General features: G+C 35.4%; 1 long non-coding RNA gene across 1 annotated transcript; it reads right to left on the bottom strand.

Annotated features, from left to right (window-relative positions):
* Positions 1–5,172: 5,172 nt before the first annotated feature.
* Positions 5,173–7,410, bottom strand: LOC107875018. Its single transcript, XR_001675695.2, has 3 exons — positions 6,677–7,410; positions 6,006–6,078; positions 5,173–5,496 (listed from the first exon to the last, which is right to left on the bottom strand). It is a non-coding gene; the product is annotated as an uncharacterized LOC107875018 (long non-coding RNA).
* Positions 7,411–21,812: the final 14,402 nt, after the last annotated feature.

The raw sequence follows: 21,812 nt of genomic DNA, 5'->3' as shown, positions 1-21,812 counted from the left end.
CATGTTATCTGAAGCTCCAAAAACTAAAGGTCTACTACCTAATCCTTATAAAGTATCCTTCATCAGCCTACAATGATAACTATGAGAATATTTATTAGAGATATGTCTACCTCAAGAGGAATACCCATTAAATTCGCCCTGACGACACACTTTCTTGGTTTCTTCTTGAGTAGTTTGGGTAATAGAATCGATCAACTTGGCGTGCTCGATAATACTCTAAGAAAAAGACCTTAAAAATATCATCTGGGTAGTATCCAACAGATAGGAACCCTCTAAACCCTTCACAAACTTTTGAATCCTCTTAAAAATGAGTGAGATACTGGTGACTATATATCTGGATAAAGCATAGAAATACTCGATAATAATCATGGAACCCTGCCTCAAGTGATCAAATAGATCCTACATCTTACTTCTTAAGTTGTACGACATAAATATTTACAAGAAGGCCTCAGAAAACCAAGTCCAAGTCATAACAGGCGAACCCAAAGACCTATAATTGGCTAGAGACCTGTACCAATCCCTGGCCACGTCCGTCAACTAATAGGTAGTAGAAGAGACTACGTGAGACTCAAGGGGTCTAAGATTATAAAGCTTCTCTTGGCAATCAATCAAAAACTAATAGGCATTCTAAACAACCATACCACTAAACTTGGAAGGAGCCAAGCAGATAAACCTTTTAGACCTCATCTGATTATCAGAAGACATCACAGTACCCCAAAGTAACTAGGAAAATAGGTAGTTTGGCAGGAAATAAATACACACATGGGGGTACCATAGATAATGGTTGTACCCTAGAAGCAGGAATACCATAAGAAGATGTGGATATAGACGATGGAACACCATTCAAATTCTGAGGAATACTAGATGTACTCATTGGAACACCCTCCAAAATGACTCAAGAGAAAAATCAATAAATCCTAAAGTATTGGGTGACAACTGATCTCGAAGGACCGGAGCTAGCTTCACACCCCCTATCTGATAGTCCTCTCTAGCATACTTAACCTCAGGCTCGGGAGAGTCTTCCTTAAAATATTCTCTAATGGGGTAGCTCCTTGTTCCCATTCTCCATCTCTAGGTCGACCATGACCATTGCTCATCCTCTAATCAAGGCTCCTATATTGAGTGCCAACTTAGCATCCCTGGACCTAGTCCTCACCATCCGTGTAGAAAAGAATAGAAGAAAAATTTAGAATATTAGGTATAAATAACCCATATGATAAGAAATCAATTAGATAAGTTTTCTGAAGATATCTTATAGCCTTGCGAACATAGATATGGGCGTCTACATATCGATCCACGAGATATTGCTCTTACACTCATGAGACTGATGTACCTGACACTTTGATACCAATTTGTCATGACTCAAAGGTTGAGGTCATGATGGTTTTTACCTCGATCCAACCTTGGTAAATAATCCAAACGCCTAAAAAAGAAATAAAATTGAAAATAATAATAATAAACCCAATAAAAAGAGATTTCTAAAATAAAGTCAGGTCACATATATGCAAAATTTAGTAGAAGTATGAACAAAATACATATCATCCCTAAAATCTGGTGTCTTATGTTTAGAGCATCTAGTAAATACAACTAAAATACCAAAATATACAATTGTTTGTTTCCAAAAAGAAATAAAGACATGGATGTATATAAGAAGACGTCTGAAGTCAACTCTAAAGATCTAAAGTGGACCAATACCTCAAAAATCACTAAAACGCATAAAATCAACCTCCATGTGTCGTACTCATACTAGGATCTTCACCATTTCACTTGTAATCATTAGTAATCATAGGCTAACTGAGCAAATCATAAAATAATATATGTAAGAAAATACTATGAGCATGTTACCTGTCGATAGAAAAGTTTCTAAATGGTAGTTCACACCATCTCCACTAACATTCATAGTATATATAAAATCAAAGGAAACAAGAATATATAAAAGTACATAAAATCATATTACATATCAACTAACACATAAAGGCAACATGTAAAATGCATCTGCAAAGGAAAATCCAATGAATGTTTTAAAAGTCATGGCATGACTTTCTGTATACACTTAGAGAGCCTCAATGCTTCCAAATAGTACCCATAGGGGTTTTTCAACCTCTATAGTATCATAGAATTTCCACCAATCTCAATCTACCCGACCGACAAATCCCTCGATCTAGGCATTTTTAAAAGTATCTCATTTTGTTTTTCCAAAAATTAGTGTTTCTCAGTAATACTGATATCTCACAAATGCGTATGTATAAAATAAGGATAATATACTCACATCAAATCAGTATGAAACACTAATTCATTCAATATAAGTAAGATCACAAATCAACTTAATATGTTAATAATTCATGATATCAGTTCAAATTTGATATTATTGGAAATAAATATGTATGTAAGACATCATTAATATCATATGAACCCACAAAATTGGGCATTTTATCATGATAAAGGCTTTTAAATGCACAAATAAGGTCAATGATATCAAATGAAGCCCTGTATGGCAACACACATTATAAGATATTTTAAGTCAATAATAGCATGACTATAGGCCCTCACACGGGCACACAACATTAATAATAATCTCAAAATATAATTTCATAGTTATTATCCCGAACCCATAGCTTGATTTATGTGTTTATTTACTACACAACCTAATGTGAGGAAGTGTAAAACATAACCTATTGGGTAATGTCAAAATCCAAGCCTAAATTCCTTTAATATGGATCTTACCTCTTTTAAACGGTCTTAGAATCAACTCAAACATATAAATATTGCATCTATGTGTTAAAAAAGAAGCTAATGATACCCATATTGATTATATTTAAGACGGGTCTAAAATGGACTAAAAAACTAGAGAGGTAAAAGAAAAATTTTATTTTAGAAACTCATTCCTCAAGGTTATAGGAATATACAATTTAAAATCCATGCAAAAATGAGTTTAAAACGAGGTCCAAATCGAAGAAAAATCAATATCAACCTTCACTAGCAAAATCCTCAAAAGCCCATTTTGAAATCAAGAGTAAAGAGTGTTTTTAAAGACATATACAATAGGAATTAATGAAAACAAGAGTTTGAAGCATACCCAAGCTCAAATGGGGAAGGAAACCCTAAAAATCGCCAAAATCTGAAGCTTTAAGTACTAAAAATAGTGGAATTCCCGAAAAAGAAATATTTATACAATTCTGTGAACAATGACGTGCTATTTGGGCCTCTAATTCATGATAGCAAGGGTCAACACTGATCAACAGTTAGAGTGGTCATCACGGTTGCTTAGCTGGGGACTCATGATGGCAATGATTCAACCCACCCGGTCTCTCAATTAAACCATCGCGATCACGACACCACTACTATGCAATCGCAGTACATGTTGTCATTGAGGCCCGTTATCACAACAAGCGGCCATGCGATCACGATGAAGGGCCTAATGCACCAGAAAATATTGCACTAACAGATTTTTCAAGTGAAGAAATCCCTTCGAATGGACCCTCGAGATTCGTTCAGGACCCCACTTGAATAAACCATATATACTATCAGGCTATTTTTCAATGTTCCGAACTCAATGACAACATCCTATTTTTAAAAAAGGATCGTTTTCAACAAATTAGCTTTAGGGGCCCTATTTAGGCAAATTTCACTAGCTCTCGAATGAAGGATCGAAATGCAAACTAAAGGTTTCGAACTGAACCAACCCTGCTAATAATCCAAATTCGACATTCCATATCTAATAAATCTATCCAAATCTCCATCCGACACCCAGAACATCAAATATTGACCAAAGTCAACTATAGGACTTTAAAGCCTCAAAGTCTCCCAAAACCTTCCTGAACGCATTGAAAACTTTGTCAACCATACCCACACCCCAAAATCAACATGTAGCAACTAAGGAAAAGTGAAAAATGGTCAAATCATATAAAAAAATTCTCATAAATCAAGTCATTAAGGAAGTTTCGTCGAGTTCAGGTCTTGCTACACATGTATAATAGTTCCTATCTTAGCTTAGTAGTCCGAGATGTTACAAAAATGTCAACCACATATTCTTCCAATTTCCCAACACCATTTTCTTCTAGAACCAAATTAGGAACAATTGGCCTAAAGTACATGTCATTGGCTACTACTCCATCAGTTCCTTCAACGGGTTGAAGTGTTGGAAAGATCTCCATAACCATCTTTATAATTATTAGCTTTCTTGGGAAATCCTAATTCCTTTTTGTTTATGGAATATATAGCTGATCAGGATTAACAATCTCTTCAACAACAAAAAGGATGCCATCCAGTTGAGCACACGATATCCTAAGCTACTGAGTACCATCTAATGATTATCCACAAGAATACAAGAAAGGTGGACCAAGTCGGCATCCATAATAAGTGGGAGTCGCTCCCCCATCTGCTGGTAGCTTTAAGGTTAATGTTTGACAGCTCTGTTAAAAATAGCCCAGGGCTTGGCGGGCTTGGGGCAATGCCACCCCCATTCTTGCCGAACTTAGCTCTCTAAAGAAGACTGCTGCTTGCCATTGAACATAACCTGACCCTTCTTGAAATCAATACAGATTTTTTAAACGTTAACATGCTCAAACAAGATCATATATGTAATATATATCATACTTGAGTATAGGTCGGGAAACACAGAATAGAGTGGAAGATGCATTGATTGTCTAAGAATGGAGTAAAGAACGCAGTCCCAGGAACCCTAACCATTTTGTTGGTTCCCCGGTGTTTGTAGGAAAGGCAATAAAACACACTTTAGGAACTTCTTTTGCTAGAAAGATTAGTACTATAAACTCTATTTCCTAGGGGCTGGATGTTTGCCAAACTATCTGTATTATGACCGCTAATACACCTGTTTTCTTTAGAAAAGGCACCACTGTGAACTAACTTTTTACATCTACATGTCTTATTTACCCAAAAAAAATTGTCATCCACGTTGTAAAGATAACAAAACTAACACTGGAAACAATTGTGTGCATGTAACAGTTGAATGTACATTAATAATTTGTTGTTTTTTTCCTTTGGGCAAATGAATTCGCTTGCACGATCTAAATAGATACGATTCTCATGTCAAAAAAGAGTATAAAGCTATGAACCTCCTTCAACTACATCTATTTTGATCAAGAAATGCACCAATTTCATGTTTTTTCCAAAGTGAGTTTGTGCAGTGAAAGTGATGCTCCATGGAAAAGATCTTTTTAGACATCTTCATACAAAAAATGCACATATAAGTTACAAGAACTATAAAGAGATATCATTGATAACTATGTTAATCAATTACATCACCTCGTTTATGAAGTATATGGACATTTCAATACAGAGAGGGTTAATTGGTTAGACTAGATTTGCTTTTCCTACCAAGCACTATCCCTCACCTTTCTAGTCCAAATCACTATATGATGCTTCCTCTTCTGGCAGTTCAAACTCATCAATCTCTTTAAAATGATCTCGCCAGTAGTTGACAAAATCTTGTGGCAAGGCCTCTTCAGAGGCAGGTTTCTGCTCTGTGCATCTTCTCTGCAGAAAATATTTTAGTTATTAGCTACCAAAATGGTAGATTCATTCCACAAGCAGATATTAGAAATATTAGAAAAAATTACTACTAGATTTAAACATTACACCGAGTCATATTTTAGTACATCTTCCCCTAATATTAGGTTTTCATAGTTGGCCAAGAAAAATCAGATCAGGGGGCCGGCCATGTACGCTTAGACTTGCTATTAAGACCTCTTAGAAATAAATGTCTCAGAATGTTAACTGAATACCGTATCATAAATGTCTCTTACATGCATCCTACAAATATCTTTCACAAGCTAATTGTGCAAATATATGAATGAAAGAACATTTAGCATATTATATCCCATGGCTCTGAAACTAAACCTACAAATAGCATAGAACAGGGTCAATACCCATTATTAGTAAATGTCTTTGAGATCTTAACAACAATGTGAAAGACGGTCTAAGAAGGCTAGTGAAAGATACTTGTCATTAGAGATTAGTAGAAAAAGAGATGATTGTTGACAAACCTTCTTACACTTTCCAATAGGATCCGTTCATGATCCATAAGGTTTAATATCACCAGCTCCGCTGACTTCAGTCCTACATAGAAGAAACAAGAATTAAGAGAGCATCAGCATCAATTACTTAGGCTATTCTGTTTCACATTTATAATGTATTTATTCAATGCTAAACATAACCGCCCCAAATTTAGATATGATGCAGGAAATAAAAGAGGTTTAATAGAAGTTGTTGCCAATGTGCATACTTCAGACCTATCTTATATATTAAGCACCTATGGAGCATTTGAGATGCCCAATTTATTGAAGATTATACTACTTCAGGTAGAGAAAAAAATATATTAGGTTGAGTGCATTTCCAAGATAGAAATTTTCAGCTAGAACTAAGCTGTAAAAAGGATAGACGATCATGGAGAAGTGCCAGTGACAATTTTTCAGGATGAAACTTAGAGGTGCAACTAATTGACAAAGCTTTGCATGCTCCGTGTTAGGAGCATGGAAAGTTTAAATCAACTAAATATATTTGGTATAGTATATGAGCAAATTGCACCATCACAAGCATCATATCTCATGTGATGAGCCTAAGAAAAAAGGAAAAAAACTGATATTATTGAAAAAGGGAAAAAAATGTTCCCTTAAGATGAATACATGAAAAGAAAAGTAGTGAGAGACAGAGAGACCTATTGGTTCTCCTCTTTAGCAAGGTGGGGCAGCTAAAAACTGAAGCATCTGACATCCCTTTCTCCCTTGTTTTCTTTAAGGATGAGTAACTCCGAGATAAAACACCAAATTTTTCTTAAGCTTTTTCTTCATCTGAAGATAAGTGCTCATGAGAAATTGTCTGAGCTTTAGCTTTTACCTTATGAGGAGATAAGTACATGAAAGGCTCATCAAAACCGCTCTTCTTCTTGTTTGCTTAAAATGGGGTATATAGAATAACTTCTCCTTTCCCTTTATCTTTCTTAGTCTCAGGAGGTAACATACTGAAAGGCTCAACAATTGCTTTCCCTTTATGCTTTATAATAGTAGGAGGCAGGGAATGGAAAGGCTCATCATTCTCCTTCCTTTCATCTTTTTCATTTTCATGACTGGAAGTGACAGGAAGATCAGTAGCTTCTAAATTAGACCTCTTTGTAGTCTGCCTTAGATTATCGACTATAGCTTTATTTCCTGAAATTGGGGAAGACAAAATAACTACTCCTTTCCCCTCATATTTCTTAGTTTTAGGAGATAAGCTACTGAAAGGCTCAGCAATTGCTTTCCCTTTATCCTTCATAACTGTAGGAGGCAGGGAAAGGAAAGGTGCATCAATTTCTTTCCTTTTGTCCCTTTTGTTTTCATGACTGAACGTGAAGGGCAGAGCAGTAGTTTCTAAATAGGACTTCTTTGTAGTCTGCCTTCGATCATACACTACAACTTCATTATTCCTTCCAGCTTGAGTAACAAACAAGAGACAAATTAGACAGGTTTTCCCTAGGCATACCAACAAATAGACATTGAAAGGTCAGCAAAACCACAACATAGTAGGACAATACCCTGAATTAAGCATTTTAATACTGGAAAGAGAGAATTTTCACATTACCAAATGAGAAGACAACCTTATGTAGAAAATGAGGAACCAAACAAATCGCCATTAATTATTATATAGATCTGTTCAAGTGGAAGGAACGTTTGCAATTTGCTTTCCAACATAAAACTCAATTTGCTAGGTGCCATCATCTTTAGATCATGTTTCACAATATATAAAGCTTCCTTTATTTTTGATAAAGATATAAAGATCCCTTTATACATATCACACCATGGCCATTATTGGGCTTGAGTTTAGTCTAACACAACCCCCTTCTTTACCCAGACTTCGGACTGACTATTTGAATCTTCACATGCTCATAGTTATAAGTTATCACTATTATTTCATCAATAGTAATAATTTCTTTAAACTAAAGACTTTAAAAGGTTCTCAATAGTTAAATTTTTAGGAAAAGATTGCTGAAATCCATGGTTCGCAAGTTTAATGGATTTAACACAACTATTGCAACAAGAATTCCAAACAAGAAAGGGTTAAATAATTTGGCTCATAACTTTTGGCATTCGGAGTCCTCATTGTAGTATTTCTCAAAACGGTGGAATTAGTTATTCTATAAGGTACTATATTTGAGTTGCGGTAACTCTAAAAAGGGAAAGAAGCAAAAAGCCTAAAAATCAATTTCATCATTACAGACATATAATTTAACACTATCCATCATCCTCCTAAAAAGGAAGTCTGGTGCACTAGAGCTCTCGCTATGCATGTAATTCGGAGTAGGGCCAAACACAAGGGTCTACTATACACAGCCTTACCTTGCATTTTTACAAAGAGGTTATTTCCATGGCTTGAACCCATAACCTCCTGATCACGTGAAAATAACTTTACCGGTTACACTAAAGGTGATACAAGCCAAATCAGCTTTAACCGTTCAAGGACTATAATTCAAGGCCAATACAAAAAGACCCAAGCCACAATCATCTCAAAGATGCACGAATATGTTTGGAGGACCATTTTCAAGCTCCCCGGGTGTGGAGTATAGCTTGGAATCGAGAGCGAAATTCATCTCAAGACTTCTACTAGGAAACAAGCTCGAGAACGACCAACACTTCAATGATTATTGATAAAGATAGATATGTTTCAAACCACCTTGATACCATTTAAAGAGTGTTGTATGTTTCCCAATGCATTCAAGAAGGATCAAAGGCTATTATAGAAGTCGTTGAAGGATCGAAAGAAGCTTGAAGACAATTTGGAGTGACCTACAAAGTCAACTGCACCCACAAGTGACTGACCTGCACCCACAAATGAGTGACTTGCACCTGCAGGTGACTGACCTATGGCTACAGATGGCACCTGCTCCCTCCATCTATACCAGCAGATGGTCGTATACGTGGACATGTGGTCCAAAGTGGTTAGCTTGCTTTATTTTGTAAAATTGGGTCACTTTTGGGCCATAAATATAATAAATAGCTCATGGATATAAATAGTAGATTTATTCATTTTAGTTTTGTTATCTTTTGATAATTATTATGAATATACACTTGTGAGTGTGAGAGCTAGGATTACCTTATGTTGAACAATCATTTCGAAACGTGGGTTACTTGGGAGTTCGATTCCCTTGTGGTTTACACAAGAGATAGGTGTTTGAATATATTTGCAAAGAAGGTCTTAGAATATGATATATTCTTCGATTGTCCTTTCCTATATTTTCTTATGTCTGCCTATCTATTTATCTATCTATCCTTTTACCTTTTCGTAATTTCAATTCTATCGTTTCTTTAGTTTTTGTGTTTGTTTTGTCATCTAATATTTTGCGCATTATCATTTGGTTTTAGACCCGAGCTTGAGTTCGTTCCCACGAATTCAATCTTGGACTTATTATGTAGAAAATTTTCATTTTTGAGAAAAATACCAAAAATATTTTTGTGTTGTTGAGTCTTCTTTATAGTTTCTATACTAGATTTTGTTCCATTTAGTATATTTGCATTGGAATCTTTAGCTTTAAACTTGGCTTTAATAGTTTTGAAGAAAAAACCATTGTTGAGCTTGTGTTTGAAGAAATTTAAAATGTGGGTTTTTAGATCTAGTCATTTTGATTGTTGATTTGCAGGATAAAATTGTGGGAAAGTGTTCTCTATCTTGAAGGGAACCTAGAGCTAAAATTTGGTGTCGATTGGAGAAGTGTTGAAAAATCCACTATTTTTAGATATGAAGTTTGAAGAAATAAGCAAATAGGTTTGGAAATCTGAAAATTTTGGTGAGGATTTGAAAGTTAAAGGTTCCAAATGTTGTTGGGTGGTGTTCCCCATGATGAAGAGAGGTTTGATTTCAAATTTATTAAATTCCAAGCAATAAGAAAGAAGTTATGGTTTTTGGATATTCAAATTTGTTCTTGAGGATATTCATATCTTCAAGAAGAAGATTCATCCAAAAAGTATGTTAGGTCCAAAAAGGAAGAAAGAGAAACGTGTTTGGGTGTTGGTACAAAAGAATATCTCAAAAGAAAATAGAATATTCTGGGAGAGAGAACCCAAAAGGGACCACAAAAAGGGAAATTTGGAGTCTCTAGCTAAGCTGTCTGGAGCACCTGCGCCACCATCTACGCATACAGGTCCTATATGCAGCTGCATGTGGCCAGCGCGGGTCACTCCATCAACTTGTTTTGACATGGAACCACCACCTGTGAGGCCAAGTCATGACATGCATCTGCACACCTTCAAAATGCACTTCAACCATCTCAAATTCCATTTTGCTTAGGTTCCAACATCTTAGTCTCATTTCTTGATTCCTTATTTCATTTTTTAATTCCTAAATTAGTTAATAATTAGTAATTCATCTACTTAGTTTTTTGATTAAGTCTCAAGTCCCATTTCTTTTATGCTTTTCTCATTTTTGTTTCGTTGTTATTTCTTTATTCAAGTTTGTGGTTGTTTGTTTGAGTCATATATTCTTCTTCAAAACAAGAATCCATTCTGACCACGATTAGCAATTGACACCAGGTCTTCCATTGAAGTAGAAATGATCTTTCAACGCGACTCCTATTGTAAAGCAGACAAAGGTGAGAATTTTACGAGTGTGGCAAGGAGCTTTTACTACTAACTTTGTTCATTTTGTAGGTATAAAGAGTTATAAGAAATTATATTGTCGGTAGCTTTAGATACTTGTGACCATGACATAGGAGACTATAATTATGGTGAGGAAGGCCTAAGTTGTTTGGATTCTCCAAAAATGTTGCCACACCCGTGTTGAATCCTTCATAAATACACTATTGTTGGATGATCCGACACGCACCCATAGACATTTTTGAAGAGTCCGAGCAACTTAGTTTAAGGCTATGGCTATGAAAAATATGGAGGTTCTGGAGCCTATAAATATATCCATGATCGAGAGTCATCTGGGAATGCAAGCAACTATCCCAGAGAAGGATATGAGACCAATAATGAGTTTAGCTCTTATGGAGAGTATGAAGAGGACGAAAAGCCTTGTGATGGTTTTTTTTTTATCACAATGGAGCATATGAGGAGTTTCACTTCCCACTCCAGATATGAAGGTAATATAAGGTATAACGCTTTCTCTTATACACCTTATAAGAATCATAGTGGGAACATGCATGAAGATTTTAAAGATTCGTATGCCTTGCCTTATGGAACTTCTTATCAAAGTTGAATTATGATTGTTTATGCCTTAACTTTAGTAGAAGTCATCAAATGGGAAGAAAATAATGTACACCTCCGAGATCAAGGGAAACTACATCTTATACTCCTCGCTCCAATACACCAATTTTGGGATGTAGGAACCAAAGGTTGGCTGAAAGAGTTGATAGAGTTCTTGAAGCTATCAAGGTCACCCTTCCTATTTTCAAAGGAGAGTGTGATTCCAAGACTTATCTCGATTGGGAGTGGCAATGTAAGTTGGTTTTCCAAGACCATAACTTCAACAAAAATGAGAATGAGAAGACCCAATATGATGTTGAACACCTTAAAGGGAGTGCTTTCGCTTCGTCGAAAATCTATAGTATGACTCTATGTTTAGTATATGGTTATATAAAGAGAGTGCAATGGAAAGAATTCAAGGGATTCCTTAAAATCCAATATGTTCTGAAAGGATATATGAAGCTTTACAATGCTTACTCGAGAAGACAAACTTTTAACATGAAAGTTGCTTTTTATGGAATTCCAAGATTTGATCTTTCTTTAGATGATTGGTGTTATTAAAATTACATCACTCATTATATGGTAGAATACGTGATAATACCATAAGTGTCAAATCGTCAACCATATACCATGGATATATATAAGGTCACCGAGAATGTAAAGGTCTCTTTCACTTGTAAAGGGTATAATAAGGTGGTTTGATGTGATGTACTTCCCATGAACTCTAGTCATTTATGTTAGGGTGCCAACTGGTTTGTAGGATATGGAATTCCAAATGAGTAAAATTGGCCTAAGATCATTGTGTACCAATAGAGAAATCATCTATTTCTACCTACCTTTCCCAATCATCAAGGAAATGGCACTTACTCCACACCCGATCAAATTGAGAGACAAGATTGATAGGAGTAAGTGAGTACAAAGTGGTGACCTAATAGTTGAAAAAGAAGAGGTTGCGAGGAGTAAAGTGAAGGGGTTACCACAAACTCAATCTAACTTTTTTTTTCCTTCTCTTAGTAAGGATATATATGTACAACGATGGCTAATGAAGAAGCACCAACTCCCAAAGAGAAGATTAACTTTGATGAAGTGGTGAGTTTCTTAACCAAACTAGGCAAAAGAGTGGACTCTTTCAAGGAACAGCTTGAAACATGTTCCAACACTTTGAAAAGGAACCTTGTACCAAGGTAAAGAAGAATCTTCTCAAGAACTTTATGGTAAAAAAGTTAACTCTTGAAATTTAGTAAATATGAAAGATCATTGTGTGGCTAGTAGCTAATTAAATCTGAGTGATAGTTTATCAATATGTGAGCCTAATGGTTCTTTGCATGTGTTGATAATGTACATGTTGAGGGTGTGGATACACTAGTTGATCCTATTAATGACCGAATAGACTCTTCTTATAAGGTTGATTTGAGTCCACATATGTTGAAGTCGTTGCGTTGAATGATAGTACATTGTCTTATGTAAATGGTATTGATCAACTTACTTGTGAATCTATTCGACTACTTGAGAGTTTTTGTGATGTGGTTAGTGAACCTCAAGTTAGTGATGATGTTGATAATGTTTATCCTTTAAATAGTAGTGACTCTTTGATCATGCCTTCTAGTGAAAATAGTATTACTTGCTTGGCTCATTTGGATGATCATGTATTTGAAACTTCTTTGAAATTTGATAATTGTTTTCTTGAGAGTGAACTTACACATTCCAATTCACCTTCTTGGATTGATCCTTCTCTCTTTAGGTACAATTTCTTATTTAAGGATGATAAAACCACTCCTAGTAAATTAACTAGTGGCATACATCATGTTAATGATGTAGCTCTTCTTAAGGGCTATACTCTAATAACAATCCACTATGGTGATAACATTCCTCTTAAAGATGGAAATCTCTTCTTGAAAGATAAGAATGCTCTTACAGGAAAGGATTTCGAGGAAGTTAAAAGTGGTCTTTGTGTACCAATTGTTTATTCTTCTTTGAGTGTTCCAATGAGCATATTCTTGAAAATGTTTTTAAACATAGTAGTGAGCATGCACTAGAGGACACCTTAGATGAAATCAATTTTCTTGACACGTTGTTGTACTCTCTATTTGTCTATGAAAACACTTATACTTGTGAAGAGAGTATATATTTTCATATTGGTGGAACCTTTGAGGAAAAATGGTGGTTTCTAGACCCATGTCTATTGACACTCTACCCATTTGACCCCGGTGATCGATTGAAATATGGTGGTTGTAAGATACCCCACTTGGTGCTTGGTTAAGATAATAAGAAAGGTCTGGATGGAGTTGTCTGTACTATTCCTATGATGGAGAGTCTTTCTTGAGGATTTCTAATCCATTTGAAAGACCAAAGTTGTGTAAAGGCAAGATCTCCAACAAAGATGAATATTTTTTAAAGAAGAGGAGCAATGAAAAGAACCAAAAGAATTAACTATTGTCTGTTTCCATTCTTGACCAAGGTTTTATTACTTGTAGGCCGAAGAGTGAGTCTTGTCTTGAAAACACCTTGGACGAATTCTATTTATGTGATACCTTTCTATGTTACCTTTTTGTGTATGATTTTTTTCATAATGGTGTTGAATCAACATCATATGTGAACATGGAATGTTTTAAAGGAAAAACATTGAGTGGGAATTGAGTGGTATCTTTAGTTGGAATGATCGTGTTCATGACATTGTACTTTTCTTTAGAGATTATAATGTGACTCTAGATGTAAAGAGAATTGTGTGTGTAAGACCCTGTAAAATTTCAACCATTTTATTTTTGAACTTCCCGTGTACGTAACATAAATTTTTGACTTGAATTATGTTAAGGGATGTTAAAAGAGTATCTTGGAAAAGTTTCAAAATTTTTAGAAGGGGTTCGAGGCCATTTTGGGACCCCAAGGCAGTGGGGGTCAGTGATAGTGGCGTGCCACGCCACTTAGCTTCATAAAAAGAGTGTGGCACACTGGCTACCCTCCACGACATGCCACATTGCTATATATTTTTTATCCAGTTTTTGATTTTTCACTTAGGGTGAGAGGCTTTTTGGGCTTTTAGCCCTTAAACGACTTTAAAACACCAAATTGACCCTTTTCCCTTCAGTTATCATGATCAAACACCATTCTTTTACTTCTTACCTCTCAAGCCAAGAAAGTTCAAGGGTTTCACAAGAAATCACCACTTCCGGCTCTAAACTTTGATTTCTCTTAAAATTCTTTGGTATTTCAAGTATGTTTCTCTTTCCTTAACTTGAATTTTATATTATCGCATCAATTTATTGAAAATTCATGATTTAAATTGTTGGGGTTGTAATTAGGTTGAGGGATGTTGATAAATATTACATTAATTGTTTTTACCATGTTTTAAATGTGTTATTCATGCTATAATTGATTATTTTGGGGACTGAATTAGTGCATGATTATAATAGTTGGAATTGGGGACATAGGTTTTCCTAAATTGATGAAATCTTGGATTAATAATGGCATTAACCTTAATCCACTTTACAATCTTGGTTTTTAATATGAATATTCACATAGTTTAACTTATCCTTTGAAAACATTGCATTGCATTAAAGCATAAAAGAATAACAATGATTTTGGAATGTCCTTGGTGGACTTGGTTTTGGATTTTAAATGGAACTTAGGAGTCTAAAGGTTAAATGTATTGGTTTAACATAATTGAATTATCTCACAAGTATATTGGTATGACAATATCATATTAGAAAATGCCTTAATAAAGACTCTTTGGTTAATGGTTAGGTTTATGTGTAAACTTTTTAACTTTAGGCTTAAAGAAAATTATGTAGTTCACCATGAAGGTGTAGCACAGGGGGAGCAACACTGGAAACAACATTTACCGATTTTGGGGATCTATATGACTATGTGTCTGGATGCATATTATATTTTGAATGGCTATCGCCTTAGTATCTTCAGCCTTTCATGATGTATGTTTGAAGGACTATTTTTTGTCTAGCGTTAAATGGTTTGGTACGTTTGTTGGTCTGCTTTGAAGTGGTGAGCCTTCATTTTTCAGAATGCCTGATCCTTTCATTAGTTTCATTATTGCCTTAGTATTTCTTTTTGAATTCTCTATCATAGTCGAGGGCATGTCCCGACTTAGTTGGTATTTTTAATTTACAGGTTTTTGTGGAAAGTTTTGGGGATAACATGGATGTTTTGTTTTGACTGTTATTTTTTTTTGGATTTATATATCCTTTATAGCCTTGTTTGACTTCCGTTATTTACATTTATATGCTCTTGTGGTAAGGCTAAGGGGGGTATCTCCGGCCAGGTGGTCTTAAGATTACCGGTCACGACTAGGCCCCATTTTGGATAGTGATAAGCTTGGTATCAAAGACAAGTTCAGGGCTGTTAGATGTCCACAAAACCATGTCAATTAACATCCTTTTTATGGGTGTTTAGCGCGCTACACTTATAAGGGGGAGGCTACAAGACATTCAGAAATGTTTTCCTTTCTTGTGTTCTATTTTGAGCTATAGAGTTTAGTTGCTGTGGAACTTCTCTAAATTCTAACTTACTCGCATTTCAGATCATGCCTCCCCGAAGATCTAACAGTCATAGAAACTCTGCTGAAACCTCCATCCCACCTGAGGAAAATGTAGAGGGAATTTGCCCTACATATGGAATGCAGACTCGGTCTAGGGTCCTTGCTCTTGACTGTGCCGCTCCACCTGGAGTTCCATCGGTCCATACTAGTCCTCCTCGAACTTCTTAGACCGATGATACTTATACTCATTCACCTCAGGGAGATATCTCTAATACAGAGTTCCGTCAATCTATCCATATGCTTACCCAACTAGTGGCATCACAGTCTTGTCGATTTGATTATGTTGGTCATATTACTAACTCATCTGAGGTTACCCAGATTGTCTTGTTTATGAGGTTGAATCCCCTAAATTTATAAACTCTAAGGTTTAAGAGGATCCTCGGGGGTTTATTGAAGAGATGGATAAGATCTTTAGGGTAATGCATGCTACTAATTCAGAAGGTGTGGAGTTTATTGCTTATCAATTAAAGGAGGTGGCTTACCAGTTATATGAGAAGTGGGAAGATATGAGGGGATGGTGCTGATCCGATGATATGAGATGAGTTTTTAGGTGCTTTTCTTATCTTTTTTTACTTAGGAACTGAGGGAGGCTAAGGCTGAAAATTTTGTGAACTTGAAGCAAGGTAAAATAAGTGTTAAGGAGTACACACAGAAGTTCTAATAATTTTCCCGTTATGCTCCGAAATTGGTTTCTAATGTGAGGTCCAAAATAAGGAAGTCTGCTTCTAGTTTATCATGTGATTTGGTGTTAGAGTGCAAGGCTACTATGTTGAGTAATGATAACGACATATCTAGGATAATTGTTTATATGCAGCAGGTGAAGGATGAAAAAAAGAAGTAAGTAGTGATTGGAGAAAAGCAGAACAAGAAGTTTACATATGTGGAGTAAGGTACAGATCAGCAGAATAGTGGGAGAAATGGTCAGTAGTGCACTACGAAAAAAAATAGAGAAATTCTTATTCATTAGCAAAAGCTTCTTATCTTAAGCCTTCGGGTTATCATCGTTTTCATGCTAGCAGTGGTCTTAAGGCACAGGGTACCCAGTCTCACATCAGTAGAGCTCAGTTAGCCCCATCCTATCCTTCTTGTTGATTTTGTAGACAGCTTCATCGTGGGTATCGTGATGAGGGGTGGAATTTGTGTTTTAATTATGGTCAACCTGATTACCTGCAATAGAATTATCATATACTAATGTTTCCACTAGAGCTAATAAAGTCTCCTTTGCCACTTCTTAAGCTCTTGCACCTAAGGGCGCTTCATTAGGTACTGATAATGGTCAGAATCGCCTCTATGCACTTGCTACTCGTCAGGAGTATGAGGCATCCCCAGATATTGTTACTGGTATGTTACAGCTTTTTTCCCATGATTTTTACTGTTTGCTTGATTTAGGTTCTACCTTGTATTATGTAACCCCCTATGTGGTTGTACACTTTGGTTTTGGTCCTAAAATTATTTCCAACACCTTCTTTATTTTTACTCGGTGGATAACTGGTGGATAACTATTGTTGCTAGAATAATCTATAAGAGTTGTATGGTGTCCATTCTCCATAGAGAGACATTGGTGGATTTGATAGAACTTGACATGGTAGATTTTGATGCAATCTTGGGAATGGATTGGCTCCATTCGTGCTATGCTTCTCTGGATTGTAGGACCTGAAATGTCAGTTTTCATTTTCCTAATGAACCGGTGATTGAATGGGAGGGGAGTTCCTTAGTACCTAAAGGGAGGTTTATTTCCTATCTTATAACTCAGAAGTTGATTTTTTTAGGTAGGTTTATTTCCTATCTTACAGCTCAGAAGTTGATTTCCAAGAGCTGTCTGTATCATTTAGTTTGTGTTAAGAATTCTAACTCTGAGAGTCCTTCTTTGTAATTTGTTCCTATGGTTAATGAATTTCCTGAATTTTTTCTCGATGATCTACCTAGAATTCCTCCGAATAGGAAAATAGACTTTGGGATTGACCTTCTACCGGATACTCATCCCATTTTCATTTCTCCTTATAGAATGGATCCGGCTAAACTAAAGGAGCAGTTAAAGAATCTTCTTGATAAGGGTTTCATTCGTCCTAGTGTTTCTGTGTGGGGTTCTCCTGTTCTTTTCAAGCAAAAAAAGATGGATCTCTTCGAATGTGTATAGACTATTGTTAGTTGAATAAGATTACAATAAAAAATAAATACCCTCTTTCTAGGATTCATGATCTTTTTGACCAGCTTTAGGGTGCTAGGTGTTTCTCAAAAATTGATCTTCGTTCGAGTTATCACCAGTTGAAAATTAGGGAGGTTGATATTCTAATACTTCTTTATGGACTTGATATAGCCATTGTGAGTTTTTGGTTATGTCATTTGGATTGACTAATGTTCCGGCTGTATTCATGGATCTTATGAATGGGGTGTTTAGGCAGTTTTTAGATTTGTTTGTTATACTCTTCATTGATGACACCTTGGTGTACTCTAAAAGTGAAGAGGATCATGTCAATCACCTCCGAATTGTGTTGCAAACTCTTAAGGACCAGAAATTCTATGTTAAATTTTTTAAGTGTGATTTTTTGATGTAGCACAAGTTTAGAGGAACTCTCTAATCTGCTAAATAAAGTAAACTACACAATTTGCTGAAGGAACAATTTCAACGTGTTGTAAGATAATGCTTCAAAGACAATCTGAATCCATGGATAACAAGAGCTTAATTCAAAGCCCTTAAAATACATGATCTAATCCAAGATCTTAAAAGAAAACGCAAAATTTTATTAATAGAAGAGTTGAACTAAAAACTACATAACTAGAGGTCATTGCCTCTATTTGTAGGCTTTAAAAGCCTTTGTACAACTCATTGAAAACTCATTGACAACTCATACACAACTCATTGACAACTCATTTTCTTAATAGCTAAGTATTCTAGAATTATGTAAAAAGATAAACTTGATAACTAGTAGCAAAATTCAAATTGACTTTCTGTTTCTATAAGTAGCAAAATTGATTTTTGATTCATGAAGGTTCTGGACCAGGTTTAGAATTTTAATGTTCCTCATCATTCTCCTCTGCTTTTTTAAAACTCGACATCAAGTTTTCTTTGTAAAGTGTTTTCTCTGGATGATAGAGTGATAGGTCAGCCAAATTAAAAATATTTGAAATATTCATCTTACTTGGCAAATCTACCACATAGGCATTGTCGTTGATCTTCTTTAGAATAGTGTATGGGCCACATTTCTTTTTTCCTTAATTTTCCATGAACACCAGTAGGCAATCTCTCCTTTCTAAGGTGTACCATTACTTGGTCACTAACTTGGAATGACATTAGCCACCTATTCTTATTTGCCAACTGCTTGTATTTCTTGTTTGATGCTTCTAATACATCTTGAACCTCTTTAAATAATTTTGAATAATTGTCCTCAAAGGTCATAGTTATCTTGAATTCTCTCTTGTTGGTAGATTCACTAAATCAACCACATGTCTTGGAACTCTAATGTACACAATGGAGAAAGGGCTACGACCCGTAGACCCATGCTTAGAATTATTGTAGGCAAACTCCACAAGGGATAAAGCTAAATCCCATTGTTTTTTTTATCTCCACAGATGCATCGAATTAAATTTCCTAGAAATTTATTCACCACTTCTATTTGGCCATCTGTTTATGAATGGGCAATGCTTGAAAACTTCAATTCTGTGTTGAATTATTTCCATAAAGTAAGCCAAAATGCATCAAGAAATTTGCTATCTCGATCTGAAATAATTGATCTTGGAACACCATGTAGTCTGACTACTTCTCTAAAGAAAAGATTAGCTATATGATGGGTATCCGTTGTCTTATGGCAAGGGATAAAATGAGTCATTTTAGAAAATCTTACTATTTCATAAATAGCATCATGTCCTCGGCTTGCCTTGATATATGTCTTCCCAAGGTGCACTTGGAATGGGTAATGGAATATAGAGTCCAGTGTTTTGAATATGACCTTTGTATGTTTGGAAAATGGGACACCTTTGCACAAATTTATCAGCATCTCTCTTAAGTTGTGTCCAATTGTAGTGTGCTTCTAAATTAGCAACAGTTTTATTATGCCCAACATGGATGCCAAGATTACATGAATGTATCTCTCGAATCAACTTGTCTTATAGAGAATCTCTGGGAATACATAAACGGTTTCCATTAAAGAGATATCCAGCTTGTACCACAAAATTCTCTTCTAATGGTAAACCTTTCATTTGTTTCACCCAAATTCCCTCGAAGTCTTCACCATTTTCATATATTTCTTTTATTTTGTCTACTCCTAGTAACTCAGCTTCAAAACAAACCATAAGACTTGCATGTCGGGTTAAAGCATCTGCCACTCGATGAGTTACTCCAGACTTGTGGACAATAAGATAATTGAATCTCTCCAGGTATGCTGCCCATGTTGTTAACATGCGATCCACGTGATTTTTACTTCTAAAATGTTTCAAGGATTGATGATCAGTGTAGAAAATGAATTCTTTAGGCATTAAGTAGACCTCCCATGTCTTCATTGCTTTATAAACAGAATACAACTCTTGATGGTAAGTACTCCACTTTTTTTTTGCTTCACTTAGCTTCTCACTGAAGAAAGCAACATGTTTTATTTCTTTTGATAAAATAGCTCTAATGCCTACTCCACTAGCATTACATTCCAACTCACAGGTCTTGTTGAAATCTGGTAACACTAATACAGGAGATTATGACATCTTTTTCTTAATCTCTATGAAACTAGCTTCAGCTTTTTCATCCTATTTGAATTTTCCTTTCTTTAAACATTCAGTGATTGGTGCCATGATAGTACTAAAGTTCTTCATAAATTTTCTATAGAAAGTGGCTAAACCATGGAAGCTCCTTACTTCAGAGATAGTTTTTGGATGACCATCCCTTTATTGCATCTATTTTAGACTCATCAACTTGAATCTCCTCACTTAAGATAATAAATTCTAAGAAAACTAGTTTTGTTTCAAGGAATACACACTTCTTTAAGTTAACATAAAGCTCATTCTCCTTCAATACATCCATCACCTTTTTGATATAAAATGTTCCTTTCTATTTTTGCTATAAATCAATATGTCGTCAAAATAGACAACTACAAACTGTGCCAAGAATGGATGAAGAACCTAATTCATTAGGCGCATGAAAGTACTAGGAGCATTATAAAATTCAAATGGAATAACTAGCCATTCATATAACCCTTTTTTTGTCTTAAATGCAATCTTCCATTCATTACCGGGTCTAATTCATATTTGGTGATTTTCGCTTCTTAGATCAAGCTTCGAAAACATCTTTTCTCCACTGAGTTAGTCAAGAATGTCATCCATTCGTGGGATAGAAAATCTATACCTTGTAGTGATTTTATTGATAGCCCTACTATCCACGCATATCCTCTAAGATCCATCTTTTTTTGGTGTAAGTAGTGCTGGTACAACGCATGGACTTATGCTTTCTCTAACGTGTCCCTTACGCAATAACTCTTATACTTTCTCCCTTAGAATTGCAATCTCTTTTGGGCTTATTCTATAGTGTGGTAGGTTGGGAATACTATCACTTGAAGTAAAATCTATTTGATGTTTAATATTCCTCATAGGAGGTAGATTTTAAAGATCTCCAAGAATGCTTTTGTATTCAGATAACAAACTTTGCATCTCTACTGGAATTTCTTTTGTTGGTTGCTCATCTACTTTGATGACTAATGCGGCACATAATTTTGATTTCTTTAAGTCTTGAGCAAATTCTTTTGGATTTTAAGTGATGGTTAACATACTCTTCTCTTCTACTTCAGAGGCCTTATTAGTAGTCTTGTTTGGAAGTATAATGATTTTTATTTGTTCCAAATGAAATAATACCAATTGTCTTTTCCTTTATATGTGGTTTTCACATCATATTGCCAGGGTCTTCCAAGAAGGACATGACATATATCCATATTAAACATATCATATAGAACATTTGATTGATAATACTTACCCAAAGAAAGTGGTAACCAACATTGTTTGGTGATCCTGATCTTCACTCCTTTCTTGAGCCATCCGATAGTATATAGATTTGGGTGATCATGTGTCTCAAGATTTAAGTGTTTAACCATGTTTTCAAAAACTAAATTCTC

This window comes from Capsicum annuum, chromosome 6 (genome assembly GCF_002878395.1).
Source record: "Capsicum annuum cultivar UCD-10X-F1 chromosome 6, UCD10Xv1.1, whole genome shotgun sequence".
In the NCBI taxonomy this organism is placed as follows: Eukaryota; Viridiplantae; Streptophyta; class Magnoliopsida; order Solanales; family Solanaceae; genus Capsicum; species Capsicum annuum.
The sequence above is the reverse complement of the archived record's forward strand: the minus strand, read 5'-3'. Positions and strand labels throughout refer to the sequence as shown.